The following is an 11,799-nucleotide window of genomic DNA, read 5'->3' as shown; positions in this document are numbered from 1 at the left end:
AGACAAAACAGTGCCACCTCGTGGGATTTGCCTTTTTCCAGTTTTCACCCCAAAACAGCACAAAGGCAGAGGTAATGCTGGAGGGGCTGAAGCTGGTGGGGTCACTGCAGCCTGGCCCAGCCCGACTCCCAGCTGGGTTTGCTGCACTGGCTTAGCACTTCCCAGCGAAATTGTCAGCGGTGGCTTCTGTCAGCGACAGCTCCGCGCTCGCTCCGTCGGGTTTTTCCAAAACAACATTGTGAGAAAGTTTCAGATTTGCAAAAACGCTTTCAATTTGGTGATGTTGTTGGAAAAATATTTGCTTCCAAATCAGTGTGCAGTGTAAAACAGAAGGGCTTAATGCTCGGCGCTTTGCATTACATGCTCTGCTGAGGAATGAGGAGCGCGGCTCCTTTTCCCAGTGCTGGGGAAACTGAGTGCTCTCCGCGGAAAACAGGATGTTGTTGCCTGACTTCATTTTCTTAGGGGGGTTAGGATCTCAAATATCATTCAGAAATACCAAAGCTTGTGCTACTCATTGACAGATTGATAGCCCACACTGCGATTTGTAATACTTTGGTGAACATCTTGAAATACTTATGTCATGACAGAGGTAAGGTTTGAAAAAAACATTTCACAGAATTCACTTATTTTGTTACACTTTTTCAAGTGTTATGATTTCTACTGATATCTGAGCATTGCTACCCCAAACTGCACTGTGTTGTGCTTTGCCCGTTCTGCTGGGTGAGAACCTCTCATCCCTGCGCAGGAGAAGAGATTTGGCATCATTCTGAGCTCTTGCATGTATCCTTGGATAGGTATACTAAAGTCTTTGGGCTTTTCCTTTTTAGTCAAAACCTCGGAAGTCTGACAGCCTAAGGGTCTCTGTCAACATTATAATAACATTTGAAACAAATTTGTAGGAAGATACACAAGAGGGAGAAAAAGTCATGTCACCCATAGCATGTGCTATGTGCAGTGGAACTCCAGGGAGGCAGGTGCTGTTGAGCAGGTGAGCTGTGGGCTGTCACCTGCTGGTAACTCACCTTGAGGTGCTGCTAGTTACCATGTTACTGCTAAGCAGCATCTTCCCTGCATGGCACTGTCCTGCCCTGAGCGCATCCCGATGGATGCAGGTCACACAACCAGTGCAGTGGGGACTTGTCTGCAGTGTCGAGGTGGCTCTGTCTGTACCTGTCCTTGGTCTCCTCCTGCAAAAGGGCCCTTCTGAAGGCTGAATGCAGAGGCACTGGTCGTGACGTATGACAAGCGTCATTATGTGTGACAAGGGCCATTACGTCTGACCAGTGTCATTTTGGACACCTTCAGCATTGCACCCACGTGGGTTGATATCGGGGCAGTCTGACTGTTTTCTTTTAAAGGAAGACAGTTCCTTGTTTCTACAAACTGACAACGATAAAAGCCTGCATATTGCATTTCTTCTGGTGGTAGAAGAAATGCAATAATGCCAAACTGAGCTTCTCAGCCCCTGCTCCGGTTCCTGTCCCAACCCCAACTCCATCCCCATCCACATCTCCATTTCCATCTCCATCCATATCTCCATACCAGCTGCATTCTGGGCACACGGACTGACAACCTTGCTGCTATTCCTTCCCAAAAACCAGCCACCAAATCCCACGCCTCAAAATAGCACAGAACTCCGACCTTGCATGCTGATGTCTCACTGGCTCCCCGGTGCCAGCAGTTGCAGCTCATCTGTTGGCAGTCGGCAATGTGCTGAGAAAATGAATCTATTGGATAAAAAAAAGGCTATAGGGTGACCAGATGTTCCGGGCACCAAACCAAAACCGTTTGACGGTGGGGGAGTATGATGTCTCTTGTAAAAGTGCATTAAGTTTCAGGATTGTCTTTTCTCTGCACAGAGAGCACAGTCCTTCAGGGTAGGCTGCATAGCCTGGAGGCTGCAGAAGGCATCTTCCTCCAACATGGGCTCTTGATGCATCCCTGTCTGCATTTGACCCCTGGCTATAACCTGTACCTGCATTAAGGCTGCCCCTGTGCTGGGCGTCCAAGGATGCCTAGTCAACTCCTCCATAGGGGATAGGTGCACAGCAGGGTGATGGCAATACTGCCTGACATTTTTATGGATGCTGCCATCAAGGGTTTTCAAAGAGTGCTTGGGATTGATGGAAGGCATTGGAATTACCTTTTTGGAGCCTGCAGAACTGTTTTGCCCAGCCTCTCTCCAAGGGAGAAATCCCTTGGTGGGCAAAGGCATCTCTTGGTCACCAATCCTTGTTGATACAGCTCCTGGGCACTTTGTGTCTCTGTTTCCTTCTCTCCCTTTATCAAATCATCCAGGTTTTCATGACTCAGCTCCCTCTATTTACTTTTTCACCTGTTCTTCTCAGACTGTACGTTGGCATTGATTTTCAAGAATGGAGCCTTGCATGGTTCTTAGAATAGCAGTGAGCCCTGTAGAGAGAGAAATTCAGCTTGAAAACAAATAGTTTCCCCTTAATTAGATGCAAGTCAGAGAGCACGAAGAACAATGGAAAATCAAGTAAAGTTTAGTCCTGGTAGCTATTACCTCCTGCTGGTGGTTGAGGACTGTACAAGAGCCAAGTTTACAATCATCGAAGTTTTTACAAATTAAAATAAAGTCATCTCTCGTGGTGCTTTTGGAAATGGGATGGGCTGATGGGGACCCAGTGTGAGCCTCTTCATGAAAGGGGAAAAGTAATACAGAAAGGGATTTTGTTGTAGGAAATTGCCATATGGAGCCAATACTGAATTTCAATGGTAGATACAAAAATGACCCTTTAAACCAGTTTTATTCACTTTTTTTCTTGTTCATGGGAGCAACTGAAGAGCTGAGGAGTGACTTCAGTTCTTTTGGGCAGCTCATGCTTATGGCATCAGGCAGCACGTGACTCTTGTCAATCCTCTATTTTCAACAAAATTCTGAAATGATAATCTTTTTAAAGACTTTTTTTTATGTGCTTGGGGGAGGAATATTTTCTTAAACAGACTCATAGAATCACAGAATCACAGAATGGCCTGGGTTGAAAAGGACCACAATGATCATCTAGTCTCAACCCACCTGCTATGTGCAAGCTTGCAACCATCAGACCAGACTCCCTTCCCTGCTATTGGTAACCTCCACCCAGGGCAAAACAGTGATTCAAAAGAATGATAAGGCAGAGGAAAACAGGTGCAGAAAGGCTGCAGAAAGCAGTTACACCAGATGATCAGAAAAGGAGCGTAGGTCCTTAAGTATCCATGTATCCATTGATGCTTGTGTTGAAACTGAGCTCTTCCAAGCAATTCAGCACACGTTTCCTTGCCTGCAGGAAGAACTTGCCTGTATTTCTCAGTTCCAGACACCATGATCTGAAAGGTGCTTAAAGGTTTTCAGAAGCTTTTTTCTTGAAATTTGATGCCCAATATTGATGAACACTGCACTGTACAAACATAAAAGTTATAGGAATAAAAGACAGAGAACCATTGGTTACCTTAAATTAATGGCTACCTAAGTGAACAACGTTCAGTAGAAACGAGCAATAGTAATTTATGTACCCCTGCTATGTAAACACATGAATATGCATACACAAGTCTATCTGTACCAATGTTTAAGATACCCATCCACTCCAAGTCCAAGTCCAAGACAGAATTTCCATTCCCCTTCCCTTGCACCAAATCGAAAGGGGAAAATCTGCTCTCACTGATGAGCAGCCCCACCAGCTCTACAGAAGGGCCACAGAGAAGATTACAAACCTTGACAGTGCTAGTTATGGGGACATTATCCATAAAGCATGTAATCCTATCCAAACCTCCCGACAACGGTTTCACAGTACGCCAGAATTTTTTTAGGATATTTTCTATTTTCATCCCGTGATCCCATGTAATACATAGTCTTGGCATTTCTTATCACTTCCAACCATGCATTTCTCAATTTTTTTTATGTTTGTTCCAAATTTCAGTGCTGTGCATCCTTTTTGCCTTAGACCAAAAGCATATCGCACATTCTCATCATTTTAATTAAACTAGGGCCAATCCAGGGCAAATGTTTGATTTTGACTCAAAAGGTGCATGCAAATCACAAATTCCATTTGATTCAAAATGGAAAAGGCTCCCCGCTACATCCTTACTGTATACAGAATTAAGCAGTCCGCCAAATTCACGACTGCACATCTCCTTAGAAAGCGACTGTGTTTTTTGAAATAAAAAAATGAATTCATACATTAAATGTGAGTTGTGCATGCATTGTTTTTAAGATCCACAGCAAACTCCATAGTGTAAAACTCAGATCTTTTCACTTGAGGCAAGCGTCATTTAAATTTATCAACTCTCAACAAGCAAAGACTTCAGCCTGGATACAGACTGAAATTTGCATTAAATGTCTGCTGAAACAAAATTTCCTAGCGTGTGAATGATCTTCAAATGACTTCCTCTTGTAATGGCTTTCCATTAAAAACACTTCCAAGCGCAGCTGCTGAAATGGCACCCATGGAAGGTATGAATGTGCACCTTGAGCTGCTGAAGCACAGGGTGTAAAATAGGTTTTATCTGATTAAAATTTGCTATTTATATCGGGACAAACCTGGAACCACTGAAAACGTGTTTGTGAAATACTGCATTGGAAATACTGACTTGGAAACCGTCTGGTGGAGAGGGCATTGGCTTGGTCGTCCTGGCAATCCCCCTCTGCCTGATTTGCTCACAGTGAAGGTTGCAGACTGAGGTTCCAGTCAGGCAGTGTGCTCCAAGGTTAGTCTGGGATGCAATCTTCATTGCAAAGCCCACATTATTAAGGAAAAATACTGCAACTCAGTATTTTCAAGATAATACTCTTATCCAGGCTCAGAGAAACTGCTCACCACTCGTGGGCTGATAATGGTAGAATAGATTTCCCACCATCACATCACAGAATCACAGAATCATTAGGGTTGGAACAGACCTCTAAGACCCCCAAGCCCAACCTCAACCCACGGGACATATCAACTGCTCATGTCCCCAGGTGTGCCACATCTCCACGGTTTTGGAGCACTTCTAGAGATGGGGACCTCCCCATCTCCCTGGGCAGCTGTGCCAGCGCTTGACTACTCTTTGGAGAAGAAATTGTCCCATCCAACCTGAGCCTTCCCTGGCGCTGGCTCTGTTGCATCTTTGCCAGGCCTATCTCCATGGACGAGGGGCTGACAGCCTGTCCTTTGAGGAGTTGCTCGGAGGGCACTGGCTTTGCCATGTGCAGAAGTAGCCCCTCTCAGCCCTGGGAAGACAGATCGTGCTCTAAAAGAGGTCATCTTTATCATGAAATTGTTCCTTCTTCCTGTTTCCCATTACTGACAGGACGTGAATTTTGAGACTCTTCTATTTTTTTTTTTTTTTTTTTTTTTTATTTTCATGGAAAATTCTTCGATGTGACTATTTTTGTCATGATTGCCAGTTCATTGAGACAAAAGGCTTGTAATGGAGCAGATGATATTTTCTCCCATCTTGGAGCTTGTCCAGAAGATGAGAGCAAATTGGCCTGGCTGGCTTGAGAAATCTGCGAATCCTCACATCCCCACACGATTCTTCATTCCTGCTAAGCAGACCACTGACCTCTGAGTTTGGACAGAATGCTGAGCTGCAGAACCCACAATGGTGTGAGGTCAGACCATGTCAGGACTTCAAGCTCCCTTAGCCCATCTTGGAGCTTCTCAGGTGACTGCAGTTTTTATTGCGTTGGATGAAGGGCTGCCTCCCATCTCTGCTCACACTGCCACAAAGCCATGATGCTCGCTTGTGTACCTCTGGTCACCCTTGCTTATCTAATTATCTCCCTGTCTCTCTTCCTTTCCTCAGAGCCTTGTGGTAAGTTTCATAATTTTCAAATATGTTTGGGTAATGCCTTTGTGAAGGAAGGGGCAATTTTGAAGCTGCTGCTATTATGATGAGCGTGGCAATCATCTCCATTTCATGACTGCGATTTGCTTGAGCTCTCACTCTCATTCGGGCAGAACCTTTCCTGAGAGATAAGTAGGAGCACAGCCTTTCTCATGTTGATCCTGGTGGTGTATATGGCTGTCAGAAGCAACCTCAGTTCCTGTAAGCAGCGCATATGTGATCAAATACACTGCTGCTCATCATTTATTGTATCCCACTGAGAATGGTTTAGGTTGGAGGGGACCTTAAAGATTATTCGGTTCCAACCCTCAACCCCCCCTCCCCGCCACTAGATCAGGCTGCCCAGAATCTCATCCAACCTGGCCTTGAATGCTTAGAGAAGCTGTGGAGCAGTCTGAGTTCTGCTACTTAAATTGTCCAGCCCTGGCAGACCTCTCTCCAGCCTTCCTGCTCATATTGTCTGTGCCTATTGCCTGAGGAGCTCTGCCCAGGGTGATCCAAGAGCCCATGTTCCAGCCCAGGACCTCTGTGGTGCTTAGGTTAGGATCCTGGAGCACCATCCTATACTCCCTGTTATTGAGTCTCCTAATGAAAAACACTTTTTTATTGCTTTCCCCTTTATAAGGCAAAATCTTATTGCTCCAACAGTGAAATATCTATTTTCCAGGCTGATTATTATAAAGACCAGGTGTGAAATCCATTTGTCTTTCCGTTAAACGTTCTCTTTTTGTTTAGTGTTCTTCTTTCTTGCTGGTATATACTTCCGGTACATTGCTAGGGACAAATCATCCTTTGCTTTAGGGTTTGTTGAGGCAAATGGACCAAGCTGCAGAGGTCTCTGTGCCCAGAAGACTTCCCAGTGCTCTTCTCATCCTTGTGGGCTCTCTCCACCCTTCCCATCTCTCTTCCCATAGCTGACCGCAGTCCCTCCAGCAGTAGAAGCATCCTTCGGTCCTGATGAGTAATTTTTTATTATCTTATTTGTGTTCCAGGGAGGACTTCCTTAGATTGCCACATCTCTTCTAAGCTGTGGAACGAGTGATGGAAGCACACAGCTCGCAGGTGTTACTGCACTGCTGGCAGAATGCTATCAGCTCTACACTGCTCAGGGTTGTGCCATCCATGTGTTTGGGGTGGGTTTGCAGTGGGTCCTGGCATGATGTTCTGGTTTTTATAACCCAAAAAGAGGAGTGATGTGACCCTCAGGAAAGGTTCATGTTGGATTTCTTTTCTGAAAGAGTGGTCTGGCACTGGCACAGGTTGTCTGGAGAGGGGGTGGATTCCATCCCCCGGAGGTGTTCAAAAGCCATGGAGATGTGGCTCTTGGATCATGGTCAGTGGGCATGGTGGAGGTGGGTTGGAGTTGGGCTTGGGGGTCTTAAAGGGCTTTTTCAATCTTAATGAGTCTGCACATTTATGATGAGGAGCACAGAAACCAAACTGGGGAGACACGTGCATACTGTGAGCATGGTCCTCATGCCTTCTTTGCTTTTTCCAGTTCACGTTGATGTGTGGGGGAAAAATCCTCTGCAGGAAGGGAAAGTTCTAAGTTCTGCCATCAGAACTGTTTGCAAACTCATGAGACCTCTTCTAAACACCCTGCAGCCGTTGTCTGTGGGCTTGTTGAATCATGGAATCACAAGATCCTTAGTGTTGGAGAAGACCTCCAAGATCTCCAAGCCAAACCCCAACACACCCCCATCATACCCACTGACCAGGTCCCAAATCTCCATGGTTCCTGAACACCTCTGGGGACGGGGGCTCCACCACCTCCCTGAGCAGCTCCTATGCACGTCCACTCTTTCTGAGAAGAAATTGTTCCTAATATCCACTCTGAACCTTCCCTACTACTACTTGGGGTTATTGCCTCTTGTCTTATTGCTTGTTTACTGGGAAAAGAGCTTAGTCTCAGAAACCAAAGCATGTAAGGAGCATTCCCTGTGTGAGGGCTGGACTTGAGGCTGCCATCTGCACTAGGACATTCCCAGGAAGCAAAGCAATACCCTGGAAAATCCATCAGGAAGCTGCAGCCATGGCACAGTGCTCTCTCTGATGGGCATTCAAGCCCACATCTCCCCTATTTTCCTTTCCCCTTTGCTTTCCTCAGGGCATAAATGTTTTTTCAGACAAACTGTATTTGAGTTATTTATTGAGAGTGTATTTTCACATGGAAAAATCTACAGGGTTGTAATTTGGATGTAATGTTCCCCAAAAGCCATTCAGGAAAAATTTCTTTTTAACTGTGGCTAATTATGTATACTCGGTTGCTCAATACAAAAAATAAGAGCATCCAATGTAGTGTTTATTATTTCACTCACAAAGAGGAAAATCATAAATTCTTTCTAATGGGATCTTTAATAATAAAAAGGAACATAATCATTACTATCAAAAGATGTATGGCATCCATGGGGTTTCCTTCCCAACATTTTGTCTGATTACATCTCGGTTACACTCACAGCATTAATTATCAGAGACTAATTAGGCAAAATTGCAATGAAAACTGATCTTACAGAATCCCACCTCTCCTGGCTGTGCCCTTGTAGCTGGATGGGACCATTTGCAGGTTGCTTTGTTTGAAGGAAGCAGGTGCAGTGATGGTGTAAGTCATTTTCCAGCTTCGAGAGGGGCTGTGCACAGCTCTCCTCCTGCTTTTGTGGTTTCCTGTGACTGCTTCCATTCCCTGTGCCTCGTCCTGCTGCGTGAACCCCCCGAGCCCCACATGGCAGGTAGCCCATCTGCAACGTGACCTCCTCCCTAGCTGAGCTGCAAGTGCTTACAGCATCCTTACCGCAGCCGCTGATGTGCTTGCTCAGCGAAACAAGGTCACACATCTCCTCCTCCCCAAGGGGCAGCTGTCCTGGGATCCAACCTTTCACAGGATGTCTGAAATACGGCGGATTTCTGCTCACTCATACAGTTTTTTAGAAGTGCAGGGGCATGAAGGAGAGATTAGCCACCTCCATGATGAACTTCAGCTCAATATGCTCTGCTAAGTCCCTTCCTCTATGAGGAGGATAAAAAAAAAAGGGAAAGAAAATAGATGTTCGCGGTTCTTTTTTGGATAATAGATCAGTTTTGACTGATTTGCAGTATCTCTGCTTTTGTCTTGGTAGTGGATGGAATGCATCAAAGGATCTCAATGCCTCTTATAGTTTGCAGAGATCAATGCAGACAACACAAAGACAGAAAACAGAAGAGTTCATTTTGTTGCAGCAATTCCTCTCTTCTCCTGACAAAAAAGGGACAACACCACCTTTTCCTATCAAAGCACTGAGCCATTGCTGCAGCTAGCCCCTTAGACAACACGATGCTGACATGAGCACCCTATGACAACGTGATGGTGACATTTCCTTAGACTGGATATAATAAGAAGGTTTTTTTACAGTGAGGGTAGAGAGGCACTGGCACAGGCTGCGCAGAGAGGCTGGTGGTGCCCCATCCCTGCAGACAGCCAAGGTTAGGCTGGATGAGCTCTGAGCACTGTGGAGCTGTGGGTGTCCCTGTGCACTGCAGGGCAGTGGGACCTGATGGCCTTGAAGAGTCTGTTCCAACTCACACCGTTCCACATGCCTGCTAAGACAATGTGATGGCGACATGTGCTCCCTAAGACAAGGTGGTGATGGCATGAGCCAAGATGCTCCTTGTGGGAATTCTTAAAGAAGTTAGGAATTGTAAGGAGGGAGAAGGCCATGTGGTTGGCAGTGTGCTGTGCGGTATGGTGCCAATAAAAATCTCCATTTGCAGATCTGGGGGTTCTCCCCGTTTGCTGGTGGGAGAACACATGAACTGGTGGCACCTTACTCTGTGCATGGGCAGAGCTGATTGCCTGCCTCTCTGCAGCAGCTCCGTGCATGCCTCCCTCCACCCATCTCTTCCCACACCAAACCAGCCCATCTCTCCTGATCTTTCCCCTTTAGGACCTTTGTTCCTGGCCTCTCCCGCAGCTTCCCCCGTTGGTCCTGCAGCCAGTCCTCAGCATCCCTGCTGTGCTGTGCCCAGGCCAGAGACCTCCAGCAGAGGATGGCTTCATGTGTCTTACACATGACACTGCTGTTTATACATCCTGGTATGATGTTTGCTTTTTTTGCAACAGGATGACATTGTGTACTCAGCCCAGACACAACCCAGATTGCTTTTCTTGGACAGAGTCCCTTGTAAAATGTTTTTCTAAATAAAAATAATCATTACTTGAAGCTGTGTCCTTTCTGGCTTCCCAGCAAGGCATATCGGAAGCTTTCTTTTTCTTTTTCTTTCTTTTTTTTTTTTTACAGTGCTTAATGTTTCTCCCCACCATTCATGCTCACAATACTGCACAGAGAAGGCCTTCAGCACAATGCTCTTCAGGTTCCTTGTTGACAGAGTGATGCCATTTTTTAGTATTTGTTTGACCAGACTTTTTCATCAGTTCCATATCATCTGGCTAGAAATAGATGTGGAAACTGGATTTTGTGAGTTAGGCTGAAACAGCTGCCAAACAGATGTGGCTGCATTTCAGTTTTCCTGTTTGTAAGATGGGTGCAGCTCCATCTGCCCGTAGCACAACCGCTAGCACGAAGGACGCCGATGCTGTAAGGGCTGCATCACCTATGGCTGCTCACACACTGCCCCAAGGTGAACGACCTCGGCTACCTGTGGGTCGGATGCTGAACTCACTGAAAATACTTTTTAAAGGAGGGAAGTGACAGGAGTGTAGAGAACAGCCCCTTAATACATTTGTTGAAGATCCTGAGCTCCTTTCTCTCCTTCCCTGTGAGCAGCCTGCATTGTTCCATAGGGTAGAAAACACAGGAGGTGTTTTCTTTAGACATCAAATAGAAAATGGGAAGGGCTTCTTCAGGATCAGATTTTGGCACAGCCAGAATTAATGTCCTTATTGTCTTTTCATAGGATGTAAATAGAACAAATTCTCCACCGCTGCATTCCTGGAAGTCCTGAGGAAGTGAGTCCAGAAAAGCAGCACTTTCAGGGGAAGAAATCCTCATCTGAGTTATCATGGGGTGTGTGCCCGAGCCCACAAGAAAGTCTGACATGGCTTTGTTTGCGGATGGCATCGTAGCACCGAGGTGCATGCTTAATCCTTTAGGTACCTCGGATAAGGGAGATTTCATGTATTTTCAGTATCTACAGATGTGCTGGGCATCTAAGCTTGATTTCTAATCAGTGGAGAAGAAATAAGTGCTTCTGAAGCGTGTTTTATCTGCTGTGGTTTGATGTCTACTTTAGGAAGAGATCAGCTGGGATGCTACAGGCTGCTAAATCCCATCCCTGAAGTCTGCTGCCAGCTCAGGTTTCACCAGGAAAGTTCTGAAAGTTCATAAAAATGTTTTTCTGTGCATGTGCAGAGAAACTGTCATCCTGATAGGGTCAAACATCTCGGTACTACTTTTGCACCTAAGTCACCTTGGGACCCCCAGAATGGGTTTTCTTCTACTCCTGGTGCCCCCAGAGATGAATGCACTGAAATCAGCACCCAGGGGCACCTGCACGCCCTGCCAAGAAGAGTCTTTTGTGTTCAGCTCCTTTTTTCTTTGCTGTGGTTTGTGCAGAACATGGTAGAGCTCTAATGAGGCGTCACGCACAACCTTCTTGCAGGCTTTTGGCAAAGGGGACAGTTTCAGCCCTTCTGGTTAAAATCCTGACAGCAGAAATGTGCTCCTTCAGCCAGTGGATGAAAAAAGAGTTTCCATGCCAGAGCTTAAGGTGCATAAACAGAAGAGGGGAGACCAGGTCTCTGATTGCTGCTTTCAGGCCTGTTTATAACACAGCCAGATGATGGGTTTGTGAACATGCCTCACAGCAGGGACTGAGCCCCAAAGCCTTCCCTTTGTGTCGGCTTGTCACTGGCCAAGGCTTTTGCTCCTAAGCCAGAAAGAATCACAGAATCATAGAATCATCTCACTTGGTCTAGTATCGAATGTGGAGGTTGGTGGCCCTGCATGTGGCAGGAGGGTGGAGTTCATGATCCTT

The 11,799-nt window shown here is 45.9% G+C and overlaps 1 protein-coding gene across 1 annotated transcript in view; it reads right to left on the bottom strand.

Annotated features, from left to right (window-relative positions):
- LOC104914729 (asparagine--tRNA ligase, cytoplasmic-like) overlaps window positions 1-11,799 on the bottom strand; it is a 95,229-nt gene that overhangs the window by 22,385 nt on the left and 61,045 nt on the right. The gene's annotated exons all lie outside the window — the stretch shown is intronic.

This window comes from Meleagris gallopavo, chromosome Z (assembly GCF_000146605.3).
Source record: "Meleagris gallopavo isolate NT-WF06-2002-E0010 breed Aviagen turkey brand Nicholas breeding stock chromosome Z, Turkey_5.1, whole genome shotgun sequence".
Classification (NCBI taxonomy): domain Eukaryota; kingdom Metazoa; phylum Chordata; class Aves; order Galliformes; family Phasianidae; genus Meleagris; species Meleagris gallopavo.
The sequence above is the reverse complement of the archived record's forward strand: the minus strand, read 5'-3'. Positions and strand labels throughout refer to the sequence as shown.